Source organism: Dermacentor albipictus, chromosome 4, assembly GCF_038994185.2.
Source record: "Dermacentor albipictus isolate Rhodes 1998 colony chromosome 4, USDA_Dalb.pri_finalv2, whole genome shotgun sequence".
Lineage (NCBI taxonomy): Eukaryota > Metazoa > Arthropoda > Arachnida > Ixodida > Ixodidae > Dermacentor > Dermacentor albipictus.
Window position 1 is genome coordinate 58,760,522 of NC_091824.1, and position 21,838 is coordinate 58,782,359.

Below are 21,838 nucleotides of genomic sequence, written 5' to 3' on the forward strand. Positions count from 1 at the left end.
CATGTATACCGCGGGTGCAGGCTGTAAATGCGAATACTAGGCTGCGTTGTGATGCTTCACAGATATTCAGCTTCTTCTCAGAGCTCGTCCCCCTTTTCCTTACCCCCAATGCAATGTAGCGAACCGGGCCCTCGTCTGGGTGGCCTCTCTCTCTCTCTCTCTCTCTCTCTCTCTCTCTCTCTCAGCTTTCGCGTTTACTAAAATTTTGTGGTTGACAACACGAAACGTCGACAAATTTTTAAAGTTATTATTGACGATACGGGTTGTCGTTATCACCGACATGCCTGCTTTCTGTATATTCGCGTTTACTCTTTTCCGTATATTTTTCTTTCCGGCGAAAGCACATTGTAGATACTGTGCTTAGTCGCGAACACGATCGGATCAGTAGTTCAAAATGATCGTGTAATAAAGAGCGTCAGTGTGGCTTTTGAAATAGTTTACTCGCACATATATACCGCTAAGCGTTACGAACAAGCGTTACTCCTTGAAGCTGTATAGATTTGTTTGCACCGGACACGCTTCTATAGTAGCTTTTCTTTTTTTCTTCTTCTTCTTCCGCGATGTGGGTATATCGACGAGCCGGCGAAATCTTGGGGGTACTCGCACGACTAATTGGCGAACAAGGAGCCGCGGTGTCAACGTTGCCAACGCAGCTTGCTTCGGCCTTTCCTCGCCGTTCTTTTATTTTGTACGCAGCGCGCCCGAGCGCTACCAATCATAACGGCTGACGCAAAGCTCACGAGTCGGTGCGCCAAATTATGCATGTTGTTGCGCCAGATTTATCTCTTGTTCTATTTTTTTTTTTTCGTTTTACTGCAAGCTCGAGCGCCCTGGATACCCCCTTATCAACGACTGACCATTTTTTGCGCTCTGAGTGTGTGTCTCATTCCAAACAGCAACTAAAAAGGAAGAAACCGCTAGGTGCGCTGTGCGCGAGAAGGAAGCCGAGCAGGCCAAGCTGTTGTATATATATACACCCATATACCCCCGCTCCCTACTTCTCTTTCCTTCGTTTAAGGGACTCGTAAAAAAGGGTGGCGTCTATCGACTGGACCGGTACACCACCAGGTATTGGGACAGGCTATACGACTCACGCACGCACGCGCGATGACCGCGCAAGGACAGGCGCTTGTCCATTTCTCCCGAGAGGGAGAGAAGAAGGGAGCTCTGCTTTAGGCAAACTTATCGGGTCCCCAGGATCTGCTTCGGGCCACATCGATCCGTGGCTGACGGGACGCACCGATGTCGCTTCTGCTGCCAGGAGAGGCTCGTTTTGGCTACCGCAAATGCGTGTGCCGCTTGCTACACGTCCCTGCAGTGTGTGCCTTCGGGTTCGTGTGTATACGACGAGCGCACGTGTATGTGCGTGCGTCAGCGTGCATCCGTGTAGCCGACCAGGGGCAGCGCTCGATCTAGGCCAGCGCGGTCGGTCGCCCTTCCGCCCACTCCTCCCCCACACCCCTCCCCCTCCTCTTCCGTTCTTATTATGTTTATGGAGTCGCGCTGGCCATTGTTTTGCGAATAGTGGGGGGCTTTGGGAGGGGGCGGCGAGCTCACTCGCCGTCGGAAAGCCGGACACCGCGGGGGACGGGCAGTCCCAGAGTCCGAACCCTCCGAGTGGTCTCCAAGAGAGACGGACGGCCACACGGCGACCGGCTAGGCGCTCCGTTTTGAGGTCCGTGGTGAGAGCCGGAGGAGCGGTGGCCGCCCCGTTTGGCGCGGTGAGTCTGACCTCGGCCGAGCCGCTGCAGGAATCGCCGCTCAGCGCCCGCGTACGTATACATGCATAACTAAGTGGCACGTGTCGTCGTCGTCTGCACTGCTGTTTCCTTGCACCGCCGGCTGTTGCCTTTTGTAGACGCTTTCTCGTTTTTTGTTTGTTTGTTAGTTTGTTTTGCTTGTGTCCTATGCACACGCCCTTTTTGCTGAGCCCCACCAAGAGGCACCGCCCTTTCTATTTTGGCCCAAACGGCGTCAGTTTACTTAGACAGTTTCCCTTTGCAAGTGAGGAGTGAAACAGCAGTGGATATGTCGGTGGTAAGTCTATTTTTGCATTGGAACATTGCTTTCTCCAAACGTAGCTGAAAATTGAACGTAGCTGGGGAAGCGCTTCACGGTGTATACCTGCCGGAAGGATGTTCTTTCGGCGCAGTCCACTCGTTCGCACTTATAAGCCAACCGAGCTTTACGAGTACATATATGTAAACAAACGACAACTTTAATTCCGGTTAGAAACATTCAAGCGCGTTATTAAGAGGGATATTTAAATTTTCGCCACTTTGATTCCCGCTGTTCCTAAATATTCTAACGCTAGAACTGTTCGTAAGAGAAATTTTTAGCCAATCCAAGTGCTGGACGAGTTATTAGTTAAGATGGCCGACCTGTGGTGAGGAGCACTTACGAATTAAAAGCTTTGTGACGTTTCAGCAGCCGGCAACGCTCGTTCATCTTAATCTACCTGAATATTACCAAATATTTTCCATTCATTTATGTTTCGAAGTGTTGGAAGCAAGGCTGGAATGATTTTATTGCATATGTAAACCATTACGCGCAGCCCATCTTTCTCCAATAACGGACTGGTTTATCGGCTGTACAGCAAAGTTGGGAAAGTTTTGCTGGGTCACTTACGTTAATTATCGCGCAGCAAGCATCGCAGGTGAAGTAAACTTACCAAGAATTTCAGTGCACATTAACTCTTGATCTTATCTCTCTCTCTCTCTCTCTTAGCCTTTTCCTCTCCCGCTCCCCCAGTGCAGGCTAACCAACAGGGCGCTTAGAGTCCTAGTTGTAACATCACTATCTTTCATTTATCATTTCTTTCTCTCTGTATCAGCGAACAACCTTTACGATTGCCAGCACTGCAAACCGTGACTGCCGTGCGAACTGAACACGGCATAATTATCTCTTTATTATGCCAAGCAGTGCACAGGCCAAATCACGCACTGATAACGCGTGTCATGCGCCACATGTAAGATAAAAGTACATTCGGCAAGTTATCTGGCCGGTCTCTTATTAATTCAGTTACTTTTCTTCTTGTTCTTCGCCATCATCTCCATGCTGCGGCTGCTTAGTCCAATCGCTGTATACGAGATTAAGAAAGAGACAACAAAGGAGATAGCGCGAGGCACGCAAGTTTGATTCTTCTCTCTGTATACACATAACCCATGGGGCGCATATACAGTTCCTTCGTGTTGTCCTTTTGCTTCGTGTGGCCACCGCCTCTGGGAGGGCGGCCGTCTGTGTTTGACTTCCGCAGGCGACGTCGTTATGACGACCCACTCATATAGAAACAAGTCGATACGGAAAAAATCGATCTTCAAATGTGTACTTATAGAAGCGCTACAAGCCGCGGGCGCCGTCTCCTCGATGCGGCCGCGCCTCCTTCGATTATTTGCTGCCCCGTAGAGCGGGGAGGCCACGGTTGACTTCCTGCCTCCCCCGTCTGAGCGTTTTAAACGATCCTTGACCACCGACCCCTTTCCCATTTAACCACTGCACCCTTTCCCCCCGCCTCTCACACTGTGCGTCTCTTGCTTTGTCGCAGTTTGACGTCGCGGATATCTCGCGCGCCGTTCCTGCAGCTGATACCTTCGGTGAGACGCTTTTTTCTATGAACCGAGAGTTTGTTCGCGTTTTCTGTGCGTTACGGAAAGGTTAAGCCTTCATTTTAACTCAAGTATGTTTCCTTTTTAATTTTCTCTTTATAGAGAGCTAGAATAGTGAGTAAGGTCCACCACATCTCTATTCGTCCGGACCAGAGCACTGCTTCCGAGATATTAACGATTCTGGAGGGACTGTTGCTGATTGGCGGAACTGGCGACAGCGTGAGTCGCCGCCAAATCGAATTTCGACTTCAAAGCGCTGTTTGCGCATGCGCTTCACGGAGGTATAGAGTGAGGGAGATCGAGAGCGCGAAGAAGGGAAGTCGCAACGTCTACGCCAACTAGTGATTTTAGCTTGCAGTCATAGACTGCATGTCGGCGTCAACGGGCTACCGCTGGATAGAGGGGGGACGATGGCGGTGGTGGTTTGTGTGTACGCGGGGGAAAGGGTCTGAATCGTGCAAGCCGCGATGCAGCCCGCAGTGCTGGGTCAAACTATTACAACTGGTTTTCCAAACGGCTTCTTTTTTAACAATAGTTGCTTCGATACTGCTTCGTTAGAGCGCAAGGGAAATAACGTTAATAACGTTAACGAAATAGCGTTAATACACTCTCGTACACTTTCACTGGCAACTAGCTCGTAGTGAACCATGATGCTCTTATACACACTGAGTCTTATATTCAAAGAGTCCCGCCCCTGGCCTGTGTACAGCAGTTACCGCATACCGCTGACCTCGCCTTACGCGTCTCGCGTATGCGCCAAAAGTGCCACGCATATGTTGTGAATTGTCAACCTTTCCTCTCACTGTAAGAAATGCGCGAAGTCACCTCTTTGTTGTTGTTTTAAGTCCACAATTTGTTTTGGTTGGTTTCTTTTCTTTTCTATACGTATCCCGTATAGTACCTCCCGCAGAGGCTTACTTAGCCGATCGGAAAGAAGGAAAGAAATGAGGGGAAAGGGGTGGAGCGAGGTCTCGCCGTTCGGTTCACGGACAGCTGTGCAAGCCAGGGCGTCGAGAGGAATTGCGTCCTCGACCGGCGTCCCCAGGAGACACACACACACACACGCTCTCTCGCACGCACACAGCGTCACCGAAGTTCGCTGTAACACTTGCGGAGCCGCGGCGAGCCGTCGAGGCCGCATCGGGACGCGCGAAGCAGCTACAGGCCGGCGCGGCATTCTTGCCTCTAGGGCAGCCGGCGGCGCGGCCCGCTTCATTATGCAATCTCGTGCGAGGAGCGCACGGACGTGAGGCGTAATGGAATCGATTAATCACGCCGTGTTGCGGCGTTTCGCCCAAAGCGTGTGCGCGCGTCCGCCGCTATGTCGGGCCGTCGCGCGCGAGCTCTGGAAGCCCGTGTGACGCAAGGTTGGCTTTAAAGCGCGGTGCCCTCCGGGGCCCAGTTCGTGCGTAGGTCGCCAATGTTTCGGCGGTCCCCCCCCTCTCTACAGAGGCGCTGGGCGACGGCGCGTATCATCGGCCATCGTATGTGTGTGGCGACCTTCCCGGCTGTCCCCCTGCGGGACTCGCTTCCCTGCACGACGGCACCCGTTAACGTGAACCGGGCGTCCGCTGGCGCGGAATTTGGGACGCGGAAGTCGTGCCCTCTCGACTCGTCTGGGCGCTGGAAGACTTCGCACGCGACATCGATGCTCGACCGTGAGAAATTGCACGTGCATGCTCACGGTGCCTATATATCGCGAACCGGTTGAACGGACGAATGCAGGCTGCGCCTTGAAAACGCCTATAGGACCCGTCCATCGGCGCCGGCATGGCGAACACGCTGGTTCCTGATGGATCAGGGTAACTAACCGGCCATTTCTGTCGGTAAATTTTAGAGAGGGACGCCACTCAAAGGTGGCTATGCTGCGCTCTTTGTCGTCTGCTAATATATTTGTGACACCTACCATATATATATATATATATATATATATATATATATATATATATATATATATATATATATATATATATATATATATATATATACATCCTCACCCCCAGTGTAGGGTAGCAAACCGGACGCTCGTCGGATTGACCTCCCTGCATTTCCTCTCTCTGTTATCTGTCTCTCTCTCTCACACACACATATATAGGTGCTCACATGCCTGCACAACGATGCTTCACTAACTCTTCCTACGGACTGACTTTTCGGAACCACAGTGTCGTGTATAGCGTCGAGCTAGTGGCCGAGCATTTAATTTCTATGTGATTGCATAAAATCTGGCTTTTTTGTTTCTGTTTTGTTTTGTTTCCTCTGGGATAGTTCAGACTCTTGCGCGCAGGCAGCGTGATCTCGTCGGTGCGAGCGGCGGAGCGCCTGGCCTGTTTCTCACAATGAACAATGGCTGCCAAGCAGTGCGAGGTTACTGAAGCCTTTTGCGCGATCAACTCGAGTTGCACAATGACAGCCGCCGTTCTGCTGTGGGATCCATTAGATGAGTCATTCTGGAAGTGTCGCACGGTCGCCGTTTGTTCCGCGAACTTCGCCACTAGCGCGTTCTTTTCATGAATCGAACAAAGTTAAAATTACAAACCTCGAACACAGCGCAGATAGTGGCGGCGAACACTAGAGATGCATGCAAGCTTTTTCGTGTAGGGAAATGGTCCACAGCGGTGATTGGCAATGTCTCCCTACAGTCTTACGCAGCGAACACCAACTGCCACTCAAATATTTCTCGTCAATCTCTCATAGACTGTGTTTTTCTGTCAAGCGCTAAAGTTTCGGGGCGCACCTTTCTATTAAGTCCGCGTAAGAGATCAAACCACGCAAGCTCAGTAACGTTAACAGAGACACGATTTCATTCAAGCTCAGGTCGGATATATACAGGCATACTGGAGGCATGATTTTACGTGCACATGATAACTCAAACAAAAGCTGCAAAAGTATAAGAGTAAATGATTATAAGGATAATACAGCACGCCTAAAAGACAATGTCATTGATATGGTGTTTTAGCGCGAATACTTTCTCACGCGGACACAGGAAGCAACACATACAAGTGCTTGTGTGTGTCTCTTCCTGTGTCCGTATGAATAAGTCTTGGCACTCAGACACCTTCTCAAACATGCCGCACCAACAAGGCCAGAAGTCAATCCTTGTCAATGTCATTCTTTGGAAAGTTCCGACAAATTCTCGCCCCCATCCCCCGGAAGTAAGGACAAAAAGTGTTTGTTCACGGTGGGTCACGACATCCATCTTACTTACAATATCGCAATATCAAATTAACAATATAGGGTATAATTATTCGTATCTTGTCGCGCTGTTATCTTCCGAGGCGGTTTTTAGAACCATGCACACGAGTTTTCTGTGCAAGGGTTCGTCATGGGCTTAGTATCTTTGTTTATTTTTATCTTTTCGCTACCGTACGCATACAGACCTGTCCTATAAACAGAGTATTCACTTACAAGGAAAAGAAAAACTTCCTACGCTATGTTCATGAAAGCAAATGCAAGCCAATCATGATGCTGGGCAGGCACGTACCCAGGATTTTTTTTCGGGGGGGGCCCACCACCTCCACCATCATCATCATCATCATCACCACCATCATCGTCGTCATCATCATCATCATCAGCCTGTTTTATGTCCACTGCAGAACGAAGACCTCTCCCTGCAATGCGATCTCCAATTACCCCTGTCCTGCGCCAACCGATTCCAACTAGCACCCGCGAATTTCCTAATTTCATCGCTCCGTCTAGTCTTTTGTCGTCCTCGATTGCCTTTTCCTTCTCTTGGTAAGCACTCTGTAACCCTAATGGTCCAACGGTTATCTAACCGGCGCATTACATGACCTGCCCAGCTACATTTTTTCCTTCTTATGTCAATTAGAATATCGTCTATACCCGTTCGCTCTGTGATCCAAACCGCTCTTCCTCTCTCTTGACGTTATGCCTAGCAATCTTCGTTCGATCGCTCTTTGCGCGGCCCTTAACTTGCTCTCAAGTCTCTGCCCCATATGTCAGCACTGGCAAAATGCACTGATTGCACACCTTACTTTTCAATAATAATGGTAAGCTTCCTGTCAGGAGCTGGCAATGTCTGCCGTATGTGATCCAACCTATTTTTATTCTTCTGTGAATTTCCTTCTCATGATCAGGATTGCCTGTGAATAACTGACCTAGGTAAAAGTGCCCCTTCACAGTCTCTAGTGGCCGACTGGCGATCCTGATTTCTTGTTCCTTTGTTGTGGTTGTTGTTGTTGTTGTTGTTGTTGTTGTTGTTGTTGTAGCCTGTGGCACGTGTGGCTCCTACCCACGATGGGGGATTGGCCAAGAAATGGGTGGATTATTCCAAAATAACATAGAGCATAAATTTCCTAATATATATGCGAATAGCATTGAATAGGGTTGAATTACCGGCTAAAATAAAATCAGGAAGGTGCTGTTGAATGAGGAATATTTAATTTAAAAGTAATAAAAAAATAAAATTTAGCAGGGCATTCGTTTAGATTCTGTAAGGAATGTTTGGACAGCGAAGCACGCATCTCTGTGGCTGAATCCCAAAGTGGACGCCCCGAACGAAAGAATTGCAGGTTCTGTCAAGTCCAGGCCAATTCTTCGAAAAGGTATCTCCAACAATCTTTTTCTTAACGCAGCAAAGCGGCGGCAAGATAGAAGAAAGTGCTGTATCGTCTCCTCCTCCTCACAAAAAGAACAAAGGGGAGAGGGAACCAAACCCGACCTGTATAAATAGAAATTTAGGGAGGGAATGCGGCAGCGTAATTTGGTGAGGCAGACCTCAAGCATCTTTGTGTAACAAGATTCGCTATGCCAGGGAAATGCCAGGTGTTTATACTCTGGAGAAGCTGTCAAATGTGGGTTTCTGGGTTTCTGTGGGTTTCAAATGTGGTTTCTGTCAAATAGGAGTTTCTCTATCCTGTTCATTACTGTTTCTAAGTGAGGTATCGTGACTCCTCTTGGTACTGTATACAGGTCAGCTTAGAATTTTTCCGCTGCTTTTACTATATCTTCGAGATTGCTGATGATATCCCCCTTTTTATCTTTTAGTGCATACATCATGGTTTGTCCTATGCCAGGTTTCTTTTTTACTGATTTCAGGCTGCGTTCATTTTTTACGGCTTCTTCAGTGTTTCTCATGTTATAGTTTCGAATATCAGTTATTTTCGCCTTGTTGATCAGTTTTGACAGTTCCGCGAATTGCGTAACGCTGTGCGGCCGCCAGTCCCATACAACCGTGTAGAGCGCAGGACTCTGCGATTCTAGACATACTGCGCTCATCGCGAAAGGTTAGAAAAACACGCACATAAGCACAGCAGAGAAGTGGCTACGTGAGGCGGTTCGACCGATAACTGTTGAAGCGTCATTCAAAACAAGTAATTGTTCTCCACTTCCGGCGGCGTTTTCTCTACTTCCCTTTTCAATAAAAGGATGTTGATCCATAAATAGTCTCATAAACAACGCTTAACTTTTTTATTATTCGCTTTTGCTTGCAGTTTGGTTGTTGCCTTGGCTCTCTCCCTTAGTATATCGCTTAATTTCTCAACTCCTTGCGATTTTTGTTTCCAGTTGCCAATTTTGCACGAAAAGTGCTATACAGTTAGGGAAAAACAGACGAGGTAACGGGCGACAGTCATCTTGCTTATGGGTTTAAGGATTATTGCAGGGTTTCATGATGGACGCTCTTTCACATTATTTTATTTCCCACCTTATCTAACCCATATCACGTGTATATGGTTCCGGGCATCTGCCAGCGTCGCGGCGAGCCGTAACTCAAGCAAATAATGAAGCAAAGGGAAAAGTTAAACGCAATTGGCGTTTTCTCCGGCCGCAACTCGTTTCATGAGAGCACAGACCAGCTGAGTAACAGCCGCATCCCTCTCCTGGTCCCAGGATCAGCCTAAACAAAGAAGGTTGAACTAACAAAAGCAACAGCTATGCGCGTGGCAGTTGAATAGATGGTGACAACTGAACGCATCTCGAGTTAATCACGCGGGTGCGGAATCTATGAGAAACCTGTCCTTCACATTACAAGAGGTGCCGATAACTACCGCCGTCTAAAAGGAGTGAAAAAGGCAGCATAATGCTGACCGATGAACAGCTGTCAAGTCTCACCATTGATCTGGTGGCGCTTTAGGAATGTGTGAGGAGTGGTGGCGTGGGTGGGGAGGGGGGGGGGGGGGGTATGTCACATAATTTCGGGGGGGGCCCGGGCCCCCCCGGGCCCCCCCCTGGGTACGTGCCTGATGCTGGGCATGATATTAGCGAAGGTTGGTCGGCTATATAATGAGAAACAGCGCTTATAAGATGCGATACGCTTCATGAATTCGGCCTTACAACTTCCTGACTACATACACAGCTGAAACATGACTACAAAATGAGAGAGGGAGAGAAGTTTCTGTAAATACAAAACGTATTACGAGGAAAGAAACAATAGCGAGGACGGTAGGATCGTACAAGCGAAAGGGCCAATTGCGAGGCTTCGTCTAACTGTTGGTTGGCTAGACGAATAACCATTTCACGCGCTTCGCTTTCGTTAGCCATAAGATAAGATCGCACAGTTATTGATATTTTCCAACATGAGATGCAATGGTGCGACCTTTTGCGGCCACAAGCCTGTAGATAAATTTTAGCAGGAAGCTCTGTGTGCCACACGAGACCTCGCTGAAGCACGCCGCTGAGAGGGCACCTCCGTAAGCGTCGTTTTTCATAAAATATTTAGCCGCGAATACTTTATGATAAATAGCATTTCTCTGTAGCGATTCCAATAGTCGCGTTCTGTTTTATATACGCTTTGTTTCTATCTCCCTGAACTCGCAGAAATGTAGGAGTTCTAACAACCTAAATCATGCGTAAAGGAACAATCTGTACATAGACTATAACTGCGGACGCGTCTTCCCCAAACGCGTTTCCGGGACAGCGGGACGGTGCGGAGCTCCACCTTGTTGGACAGCCCTTTGAGGAACTCCGTCCTTTAATTGGACGCGATGACGTCCTGTGCGTCAGAGGGGCCGTGGCTATGTATCACAGGTTAATTACATGTACGTACACGCTTCTTATCGCTATAATTATAGGCAACAGCCAGCTGTGTCGAATGTCGCTGGTGCTCTTTGCGCATGCCATAGTGGCCGGGAGCCAAGAATGCATCAGGCGACGCTTCGCTTGCCCGAAAGCGAAAATCACGATCGCTTTGCGATGAAGAAAACGCTGAAGCATCGCGTTCGTGTGGGGACGCGTGATTCCTTTCGTTCTGCCAAAGCTTCGTTTGTTGGCTGACGGAGGAGCACGTACGTGTGGTGTTTACCCGACATTCACTCGTGAATGCGTGAAAATGCGTTACACCTACTCACGAATTCAATTTGAATTGGGGACCATCAAAAAACAGCATAAAAATTGATGAAAATTGAGAAGGCTACGTCAGCTTCAAGCGCGCAGCAAAACGTAACCGTCGGTGATGAACTTGTAGCGTGTAGCATTAGCGTGATCACAATTTACATGACCAGCTGTCGCCGATGTATAGAGCGAGAAGCGAAGCCGTCAAACACCCTCCGCTCGGCTTCGGCAACTTTCGTCCACGCCATTTTGGCATTCGAAAATACACATGTCTGGAAAATGTACAGCCGTCGTATAGGACGGCATAAGACGTAACCTGAACAATCACGACAGATTTATAGCGGCTTCATTAACAAACATATACTGCGAGGTGCCAACATCGAATGGTCTCGAAAGCAGGCACGTTAAGCTAGCACATTCGTCACCCCAACCAGATATCGTTAGCGGGGGGGGGGGGGGGGGAAAGGCGCTACTTCCGTGAGTTTTAGAGAATATATAAACGACTTGAAATAGAGCAAAATGTGCTCTAGGCAGTCATTCGAGGAAACAAATAATAACAGCACGTGGATCGTCATGCCCAGTCTGCACAGTCGTCGCTCCAGAAACAATCGTCGACAGCTCACTTAATCAAAGCTCCGGCGTGATCTCACACTTCAAACACACCGCGCCCAGCGGCAATGCTTCCGTCCAACGTGCGTCTTCTCTTCCTTATCCTGCGGTTTGTCGGGACGTGTTAGACCCGACGCTTCGCCTATCATACTTATCTTTCTCCAACGCGAATTCATCCCGCGACGAGCCGCTATGTATGCCGCCGACAGAATAGTCGTGCGTGCCACCTAGCTGGCCCTGAGCCCGAGCGTTCCCCTATATTTCATTTAATCACGTCCTCGTCATCGTCCGCAATTTTGTTGCTTCCTTTCGTTAAGCAACATCCGCCTCCTACGCCACTTCCCGATCGCCTGTGTACTATTTTACGTATTTGTTTATCTCGCTATAAAAAAAAAGAAAAAGAAAAGAAGAAGCGTCCGACGCGCCGAGCAGAGCTACCGCGAGGACTTGTTTTCAACTTTTGCTCCCGTCATCCTTTCCCCTCCTCATCCCCTCTCCATCTTCCTCTCTCGCTCGGCCTTCCGCGCTCCTCAGCATCCAAGATAGCAACGAGGAAGGGACGCCAAGACACTCGCGCGCCCGGGCCGACGCGCATACCTGGAGCGCGAGCGTGCTCATTTCCGAAGCAGCTCGGCGGAGAAGCTGCACTCGCGGGGGTATACGCACGTATGCGCGTATATAGACCCGACGGCGGGCTACACCAGCGACGATGCGCCTCCCAGATAAGCCTCCGCCACCGCCGCCGGCGGCGGTGGCGAGGGCCTCGCGTGTGCCCATATTTCTTTGTTTTCTATTGTTCGTGCTCTTCATGTCGTATACGCCTGTGGCGCGTTTTGTTCTTTGCTCTCAGAACCAGGCGCGTATACAGCGGGGCACATGGAAGCGCCGCGGCGTTATAAAGAGAGACGCGCCGAGGAAGCCGCGTATGCCCGCGAGCTACGCGTGCATACGTATATATATACAGGCGAGCCAGGGCCTGCTGTCCCCGCCCCCTTGATTCACGCCGCGCAGCCTCGCCGCGCGTGTGCAGTGTACGTGCAGAAAACGCGAGCAAACGCCTCCGTTCGCGCGTGCACAAGCGCGCACACACGCGAGCAGTTTGTATGGTGATAAATCGTCGGCCGCGCAAAAGGGGGGCAACCATTACGTCCTAATACTATCGTCTCCCCTCCTTTCCCATATTCGCAGAAGCTTCGAGGTGGGTTTTCTACGCGCCTGCTTCTTCTCGGGCGCCTCCCGATTCCCCCCTTCTTTTGTTTTTGTCTTGTTGGTCCGGTTGCGCTATAAGATGCTTTACTTCGTGAGAAGAGATGCGCTGCTGATTAGTTGGGTCGCTAATTTTATTACTGTGCGGCGGAAAACAAGAGAGTTAGCCGGGGAGCTCGCTGTATCTTAGCCCGCAGCGACGTCTTATACATTTGCGAGCGTGCTTGAGTATAAGCGTGTTTCCTTGTACTCCTATCGCTAACGTTACCAGCCTTGCCGGGGTGTTCTCTGTGTAAGAGCATTGCATGTTGGAAGAACATGAGCGATGACCAAGTTAGGTACGGGTCAGCTCCCATAATGAATTATCTTGGCGCGTTAGACGAGGTCACAGTCAGCGATTGGCCATTGCAGTTGGTACAGTCCTTCTCAGCAAGTTTTTTTTTATACCGAAAAGAAAATAAAACAATTCCCCATTAAATCGTAGATACTTCCACATTGACTCGTCGGCGTATATACTGTAGATGAAAAGCTGTCAAAATGTCCTGCTTCTCAGGACCTTGTAATTAGACTTCTTTGTCTGTCTGTCTGTTATGGTTAGAAAATTATACAGTCAGTGCTGTATGCTAATGAACCGTTCACCAGAGGGAACCGATGCCTAACGTTCGAACAAGCAAAAAATAATAATAGTAAAATTTGTCGTTGTGGTTTTGTGTCTACATGCCAAATAGCAATTGTATTATCACTTTTTCATCGTTCCGTATTCGTAGTGAAGATTGCCGAACCTCGCTTTCATATAAGCAAATTTCCCATTGTCGACTTGTGTAACATGTCCACTAATGTCTACTCTTACGCGTCGCAACCAAAACATGAATTTCATATGATGATCAAAACATAATTTCATGAAGCAAAAGCAGGCGGTTAGAACTAATTGCTAGCGAACCTTCTTAGTGGTGTATGCTAACGAACCTTCTAATGAACCATTCACCAGAGGGAACCGATGCTTAACGTTCGAACAAGCAAAAAATAATAATAAAATTAGTCGCTCTGGTTTTGTGTCTACATGACAAATAGCAATTGTATTATCACTTTTTCATCGTTCTGAATTCGTAGTGAATATTGCCAAACCTCGCGCTTATTTAAGCAAATTTCTCATTGTCGACTTGTGTAACATGTCCACTAATCTTTACTCTTACGCGTCGCAACCAAAACATGAATTTCATATGATGATCAAAACATAATTTCATGAAGCAAAAGCAGGCGGTTAGAACTAATTTTCTGTGAGCAACCTGAACCTGGTTAATATGTGAATATGTGAACAGCGTTACCACCGCAAAATATGTCGAGTAACAAGCTGGTGACGCAATCCCGTGGAATGAGTGTTTGATGCCATGTGAAGTGAGTAAGCTATACGTACAATGTTGACGTTGTATTTGAGAAGAACTTGTTTCACAAGTCATAATGTTTCATTGCTCTTCTGTGTATAATACAGAAGCGTGCATTAAGATTACGCCGCAGCTGCACAATGCCATTCCCATTTGGTTCATGCACCTCGGTGGTTCCAGTAAAAGATTCTGCGAGCTTCTTGTTGTGCACAGTGCCCCTAGAGTACGTCATTAGCGCTGCTGTTCTTGTTTACATATATATACGTTCCTATTCGACAGAAAATAAACTCCCATTTTGCGACAGTCACGCCTCATCGACTGATATTTTGCTCAAAATTTCTCTGTGTGATCGTCATATATTGACAGGCCCCTTGTCACCTGAAGTACGTTAGCAGTCCCTCTCCTTCTTCGTGTTACCAGTTATAGGCAGGATATTTGTTGCGGTATTCGGATAAAACAACTAGAGAGCAGATCTATCATAACTTCAGACAATGTATTTCACCGTGTATACCCTGTCTTAGTGGGCCCTCTGGTGTCTCTCGTAGAATAGTGTTGCTCGCGCCTGTTCAAATTGATCCTCGCCATTAGTAACTCCCTTGCGTTACCAGATGTGGTTGTGTTACCAGATGAAATGAGACAGGCCTGAGACCATATACCGCACTCGATAAGTGGCGCTTCGGCGGAGGAATTGTCGGCAACGTTTACGAGGCTATATAGGTCCGCCTACAGCAACGAACATTCCTGTCTACCCTCATTGTGCTCTGTTGCGTCCCATTTTTTTTTTATATATATACGGCTCTCTATGTACATACGTATAACGCTAACAACATACCTAGAGAATGCGCACATTTCTAGATCCTATAAAAGCGCCGAAACTCAATATCACACCCCTTAACGTGCTCAGTGATGCAGGCGAAGAACCTTTCTCGGGATTTTACCGTAGCCGCCCCGCGAACTTCGCGCAGGGAAGCAGGGGCACAGGGACTCGCGGAGAAGGAGCTGCAGGCTAGGGTAGAGTTGGGTGGGGTGCGCCCCCATCAGGTCGACTGGACGACGACCTCTCCCAAGACCGCAGAGGCAGGTATATACACACAGAGAAGACAGAGAAGTGTGCGTGCACCAGCCACGTTCACGCGCGCTCGCTCGCTCGGCTCTTGCACAAAGCACAGGCGGCGGCGGCGGCGAACAGAGACCTGCCGCGGCCGCCGCCAAAGACCGTTGCGCGCAAAGACGAATTGCCGATGGGAGACAAATGGGTAACTGCGGTCGGCGCCATTAATTAACGTCCTCGCGGGTAGAGGACCGCTCCCATTGCGAAAAAAAAGGCGAGGGGGGGGGAGGGGAGGGCTGCTGGAAGGAGGCCCGCGTGGCAGCGGCGGCGCGCTCCACGAACTCAGAAACGGAGCGGCGGCCGGACTGCGCGCGCGCAGTAGGAGGGCCTCGTGCGGCTCCGACTGCCGCTCGCTGGCTTGGCGTTGCTTTGCCGAGGCTACACATTCGCGCGCGTTTTCAGCGCATGCGCGCGCACGCTACGCGAGTATCGAGTGCATTGGAGTGGTATACACGTATATACTGTCGACCGCATTTTCCTGTGCTATGTTTTTTTATATACATATATAAAGGAAGGCCCCTCGCATCCGTAGGCCCTCCTATACACGTGAGAATGGGCCGGGCATATAAGCGACCGTTGGCGGTCGTCCGTCATCAGTCAAAGAACTAGAACGTAATTCCAGGGTACCAGAGCGCTCGCAACAGGCATTCAGCTATATCGTCAAGTAATGGCGCTGTAAAATAATTTGCACCCTTAAAAGTGAGAAAGGGTGTAAATGTGTCGAATGTGTATAAGCCAGACCATAAGGGTGTGAGGTAGACACGTTTACACCCTTTTTCACATTTAACGGTGTAAATTATTTTACAGTGCACGGTAACCGCGACGTTTGAAGTTTGTTGTTTTTTTATGGGAGTCCACAACTACAGTTTTTGTGCTACATGAAGCGTACATATAGCAGGCGACATTTACGTCATATATATAGGTATCACTTTTGCTGCAGGTGTGTTGGTCTCCTTCCTATATATATATATTTTTTTTTGTCCACATGCTTTCCCGAGTACAGCCGTATAAGTCTTGCAACCATGTTCCCTGATAGTTAAGATGGAGCTTATTCCCCGCTACCTTATATTTATTGCATTTAGTAACTGTCGTTCTTATAATATATTCAATTGGCACCCAGTGCCATGTATTCTAATGCTCCATCCACACTGCAGACAGGCCGTTTGTCTTACACGTGCCGGTGTTCTCTCAAATCTTCTATTTGTGATTAAATGCCACGAGTTAAGTAGTTATTGGGTGTCCATGATGTCTAAAAAAAGGTTTTGGGGCACGCTTAAGCTTCGCCTTTAAGAGTGAAACGCAATAGCATTCGAAGATCCCTTACTGCCTCTCACACTTCCCTGCAACTGCAGCTTATGTAAACATAATGTTTTCCTGGAAACGCTGGCGGCCAACGGCTTGCACGGAGGCGAGATTTCTTTTTTTCGTTTTTTTTTTTCTTATGGTGTTGCAAGGAACCGAGCGGCCTGCGCCGCTCCTACTAAGACAGGCATCAAACGGCATGCTGGAAAAGGGGCTTGTGTTTGAGTTTCCGCGTAAAAGAATTATGTTTTCACGTGTATTCAAATTACAATCCGACGCTATAATGTCTGTAGGTTGTGTGTGAGTCGTACTTTGCACGAATTTTCTGACGTATTTTACTAAGAGAAATTCAATTATTTCAAACGCCTCTTGACACGCAGAGGGCTTGCGTGGTTGGGGCCCCGTGCGTGGTTCGGGAGGATTGTTTTGCCTGTACTGTGGGTTCTGTTTAGTTCTTTTACATTTTTCATCTTGCTCTTTCTTTCCTCAGCTCCTTCCTGTCTTCCATTTCTATGCTGCTGTCTCCTCCTTTCTGAAGGTGTATAGGCAGGCGTTGTGCCTCTTTCGGTGGCGGTTGCCGGGCTGCTCCCCGCTTCGCCTTTCGTGTCAATTGTACATATGTTTTCAAAAGAAATAATAACAATAATCTCTGCCGCCGACGCAGGATTTTCTGTGACACAGGGCCCTTAACGCTGTCGCGTTAAAACACCTCTGAGATGGCCTGCGCGATGCTGAAGGCCCGGACAGGCCATGTGCATGTTTGCTTCGGTACCTCGGTTGCATCACTGTTCGTCGTAATAACTTCCAAAGTGCGTATTCAGTTTCGAGTGAATAAATGAAGAACACAAGATCGTATAGTGTTGCTCGATTAGTGCAAAAACAGAGAAATGGGGGGGAGAGGGGGGGGTGGGGACGAAGATACCTATCTGGCCGTGCTTCTACGTTACCTGTTAAATATCTGTGCAGGTGTTCCACTTTCGTCGCCTATACTGCGTGGGCAAAAGAACTGAAAAAAGAAAGAGAAGGAAATTAGTGAGAAATGTATAGGTTCCATCTAACTATATATTAAAACTCGTGACTTTGCCGCAACACTTTGACAACGTTAACAGTATAACGAGTGACATGAAATTGCGCGCATAATTGTGAAAACGGAATTACGAAAGCAGAGAAACGAAGCAGCACACGACGCATTGCGGCGCAATTTCTACACGACCGCGGTACCACGTGAGAACGCTTGAGCGGTCAAGGAACGTACACACATCATCAGCCACCGAGATGGCGCATATACTGTGTATACATGTAGTACATGCGCGTGGCTGTGCGCGTGCTACGAACGCGACGCGCGCATCCATCAAAGCAGCGCTCGCGGCGTATACAACCAACTATATAGTCGTCACGCGCAGTATTACTCAAGTTCACTGGCGCACCGACTGAGGTGCCGTTACACGGCGGGGCCGATATGCTCAGCACGCTCCAAGACCGGACAATTAGGATTCGCGCCCTCCGGGAAGACGCGGCGATCGCAACTCCCGGCACGCGCACCGCTTTTCTGCGGGCTCGCTATGCGGGGCCAAGCGACGCCCCGGCCGCCTTCGGGGTGCAACAGCGAACGGGAAGAGGGGGGAGGCTTATAAGCCCGCGCTAGGCGCGAAACAATGATTAATACCCCCAATTAGCGCGCTTTGCCGCGCTGCACAGCGCTACACACGGGAGCACCGCCGCGCGGCCAAGAAAGACAAATGCTCCGCGCCGAGGGGCCGCGCGCCGGTCGCTTCTCTCTTCGTTGGGTGCGCGCTTTAATAATAGTACCGCGGTGTGGCTGCTGGGTCCCATTTCTGTCCGCCGCCGTCGCGGCCCGAGCAGTCGGCGCGTGCCTGATGCCGCGGACAGCGACACCCGTTCGGTCTTCCTCCCGCGGCGGCGAAGAAGGCGCGCGCCCCGGAGGCAACAACGGGCGCCAGCTGCCAAGAGATGGCGCTGAACGAAGTCGCGCTTACCCACGTGCCTCGTGTGTGTACTTGAGGACTGTATACGCTGGCAACGCAAAACAGGCTGTACGTTTGCGAACAAAGTTGTGTGCGCTGTGGTGCGAAGGGTTTACGGTATAGCGAATAAGGGCATCCATATATACGCATGTGTGTTCATCGAATGAGCGAAAAGCGGCGAACTTCAACCGGATTTAACGCGCTCGAAGTTGTAATGCACAATGTCTGATGATTCAGGAACCGTATAAATCAGGCTCGCAAGATTTACCGGTATAACTATAAGTGTCGGCAGTCCATGCGTACGTAAGTAAAGCGTACGGAATAAGAAGAGGTTCAGTAGTTGGACCGCTGAACGCCGTCTTCTTATTGTGTACGCTTCACTTATGCCAGTATTTAAAAAGTGATTTAAGCATAAAAATATATTTACTTGACCTTTTACGAGGAAATACCCGCAGGAGAGGTAAACGCCAATCATTCGGTGGAACGAGCGGGAGAGAATAGCAAATTTAATGGCTCGCTTTCTGTATTATACTTCCGGTCTTCAACGTCACCGATTAGCGCAAGAATCGACGAGCACGTAGTGCTCGAAGCCTATTTCCCGCTACACCGTGTAAAGTCGGCAGGGACTGTGGACGTATTAATTTAAAGCCCGACCAGCCGGCTATGGCGACAATGTCGAGGAAAAGACCCCCGCCGACGTGCCGCGCCCACGGTAGACACGCTTCGTCCGCCGCCCAGACGAGCCTATAGACTCGTCTGCGGTAGCGCAGTTATTCGCCGCTCCGCCGGGTTAACTGCACTCGAATGGAAATGTAATGGCACTATTATCAGGACCGTGCGCGCCGGCCGAGCGAAAGTGCGAAAGGCCCGCCGGAATGGCGGGGCAAGGTCGTCTCGGCTCGCATCTGTGCGTGCGTATGCAGTATAAGCCTCGCCGACGGGGGAAGCCCCCTCCGCTCCCGGACTCGTTGCGCGGATATTACGTCGCGGTCCCCTCCATAAACACGTTGCACGCTTTCTCGCACCACCGCAGCTGAAGCGACGGCTTCACGTGCGTGGGCCGCCGGTCTTACGTCGGCGAGCGACGGAGTGCGTGTATATTGTGCGTGTCCTATGTAAACGTGTGTAAACACTCGTACCGCGGAAGAAGAAGAGAGGGCCCCTCCCTCTCCCTTTCTCGCCTAAGCGTAATAGCCTGCGTGTATCCATATAGAGGGAAGGGTGGAGAAGCGTTAGTGAGCCGTGGAGCACCGCACACACACACGCCACAACACTGGCGTAATAAACCGAACCACGCGGCGCGGGCTGCTTAAACGGCCGCTATTTATAACTCTCGAGAGCCTCAACCGCTCGGAGAGAGAGAGACTCTCTCTTCCGCGGCGTTAACAGTTCCGCGGCAACCGCGGAGACCCCGAGCGACCGCTCGCTTACTTGCTTTGCCAAGCTGTGTAGAGAGAAAGCTCCGAGCGCAGTTCTCCCTTCCGTACTCCTGGAGCGGCGGGGGCCATTTGTATGAAAAATCGCCGTCGTTTTGTCGCTTCCCTCCTCGCCTCATTCTTTCTCCTCGCTGGTACGATTTATTTCCCTCGCCCGTGAGAACTCCCCTCTCCCTCGCCGCCGCGCGTTCGCCGCCACTGCTATCGCAGGCTGTGTTATGCGAGTACCGTCGCCGGGCTTCCCCAATACCCCCTCCGCCTCCCTCTCTCTTAGATACCCCCTTCTCGATGGTGAAATCATTCTTCTCCGGGGTGAAAAAAGAAATGTAGAGAGCGCAACTAATTTCTTTTACTACGTTACTCCTGACCGCGATAAGGACCCCGCGGTGCTCTGCCCGTCGCTCCCCTTCGCTGCTGCAGCGAGCGGAACGCAGTTTTGCGGCTTCGGGGGAACGCAGCGGGTGCCGAGAGAATGATTTCGAGAAAGAGAGAGAAAAAAAAAGGAGAAAGAAATCACAGCCAGGAGAGCGGCTTCCCTCTTTTTCCACAGCCTTCATTTTGCCTTCTTTAATAGTGTTTATGCTTTACTTCCCTAAGCGCCGCCAAACTTTCGATTTAATCTCTTCAAGTCTTTCGTGGGCTTATACGACTCTGGCATTGCAGGCCAATGCGTGCGACTCCGGCGATCTCCGTCACGCGTTTTGTTTATGTCTGGACACCCACTCAAGTGCTTTCTCGTGTATACTTCTTGCTGAAAGAAAATGACGACATGGAGACTAGAGTGGGCTCCCTGTAGAGGAATAAAACGGTACATCGGTATAACTGGGACTACGACGGAGTAAAAAGATCTTTGTAAACATGTGTCTTCTGTCTTGCCAATTTTATTTTAAATTTAAAATAAAACAAAATTAGTTATTCGCCTATAATGGTGGTGGCGACTCCTTTTTACGTATACGAAAAACATTGTAAAATAATAAATAACAGCACAGATCTGGAAAATCTGCAGCGTAGTTTGGGAAGAAAGTAAATAAAGCCCACATACAGTCCCAAACTGAATGGAATAAACGGAGCCAAAGACGAGGACAGTTTCGACATATTGCAGCAGGAAGAAATTCGGAGATTTTTCGTTGTTAGGAAAGGAGTTTCCGGCATGAATGTGAACGTCGATCAAACCTTAAGCTATCACCGCTTTTGTTTGGCCGTGAAAGGGACGTGCACTAAACAGCAATATTGGGTAAAGCTGTATTAGTAAATTAGGCATTAATTATGGCATGATAACCCAGAACAGGCACAAAAGCAAAATAAATATGAAAAACACGCTTTAGTTATCCGAACCGATTAAAACTGAACTACACGCGGCTAATCGTACGCGCATGGCTGTATACGCGTCGCGCGTCAGCGATGCCATGCGCGCTTGGACGTCTATACGCGTCCCGAGAGTGGAGACGCGCATGCAGTCCGCGCGAGCGTCAGACAGGGCTCGACTTTATGGGTGTCAGTGCGAGCGTATGCGACGGAAGTGACAGTCTGCGCGACGTCGTCACGTGACCGGCATGTAAACTTCCGGTGCGGCTTTGGAAACAGGTTATAGTTTAGGAATCGTGCTGAGACTCCGGAAGTCACCGCGCTTGTTCCGCGTTGCGCACTGACGATGGGCGCTATCAATAATGAACCACTGGTCGCCTCCGTCGAGGCTCTCCCTCTCTGCTTCTGCGCTTGCGATTCGCAAGCACGATAAAAATAAAGCACGTGACTACGTGCTTGTTGTCTGAGATGGCGAGAAATGCAACATCCAACGCTGCCATAACAGGCAAGTGTTAAAAATTTTATGCGGCTGTAATGCGCGAGGTAGTTTCGGCCTAATCGGGCTCGATCGGCATCAGATTTCTCGATCGCGATGGTCTCCTTTGCGCAA

The 21,838-nt window shown here is 49.5% G+C and overlaps 1 protein-coding gene and 1 long non-coding RNA gene across 5 annotated transcripts in view; one reads left to right on the forward strand and one right to left on the reverse strand.

Annotated features, from left to right (window-relative positions):
- Nucleotides 1–21,838, reverse strand: part of LOC139059110 (uncharacterized) — a 201,710-nt gene that overhangs the window by 149,144 nt on the left and 30,728 nt on the right. For all 4 annotated transcript variants that reach the window (XM_070537014.1, XM_070537016.1, XM_070537015.1 and 1 more), the window contains exon 2: nt 17,450–17,508. The gene's annotated coding sequence lies outside the window, so the exon portion shown is untranslated. The remainder of the gene's footprint in view (nt 1–17,449; nt 17,509–21,838) is intronic.
- LOC139059111 (uncharacterized) overlaps nt 1–21,838 on the forward strand; it is a 135,084-nt gene that overhangs the window by 101,855 nt on the left and 11,391 nt on the right. The window lies entirely within an intron of this gene.